The sequence below is a fragment of the Populus euphratica genome, unplaced genomic scaffold (genome assembly GCF_000495115.2).
Source record: "Populus euphratica unplaced genomic scaffold, PopEup_1.0 scaffold37.1, whole genome shotgun sequence".
NCBI classification, from domain to species: domain Eukaryota; kingdom Viridiplantae; phylum Streptophyta; class Magnoliopsida; order Malpighiales; family Salicaceae; genus Populus; species Populus euphratica.
This window is the reverse complement of record NW_011499909.1, coordinates 1,096,472-1,097,063: the sequence shown is the minus strand read 5'-3', so window position 1 is coordinate 1,097,063 and position 592 is coordinate 1,096,472.

Sequence of the window (592 nt, the reverse complement as noted above, 5' to 3'; positions counted from 1 at the left end):
AGGGATTTATTACACTATTATGATATTAATATTGGAAATATAATCAAGGAGATTTCTATTATAATTTTGCAGATATAGAGACTCATATAAAGTCTGTGGAATATTCAAGCCTAAGATAAGATAATTATGGGGTAATTATAATCATCTAATACACTTTGACTAACTATTTGGTAATTTTCCTTTTCAAAATTGGATTTGAATTATTTTAGAATACAAAATTGACATAAGCAAGTACTTAAATAAGAGTTTTCGATTATTTCTTTGGGAGGAGAGTCACGACAGTAGCACAATAGCACTGCATGAAGTTCCAACAAGTTGTAAAGCAATCTTTAAAGTATTTGTGAGGTTTATTTCGTGGTGTTTTCTATGATCCATGAGAATCAATTCTGGGCGTATTAGACTTTTGAGTTTGTGATTACGAGGTAGATTTTTAAGAGTTGGTATTGTAGTCATAGGGTAAGAAAATAGGTTTATGAAAAACAATTTTAATTGTAATTTTAAAAAATTAGTTTAAAAAAATATATCATTAAAATTGTTATGAGATAATTTTTTGCATGTAAAATTAATGAAAAGATATCTTTATAAATAAAAA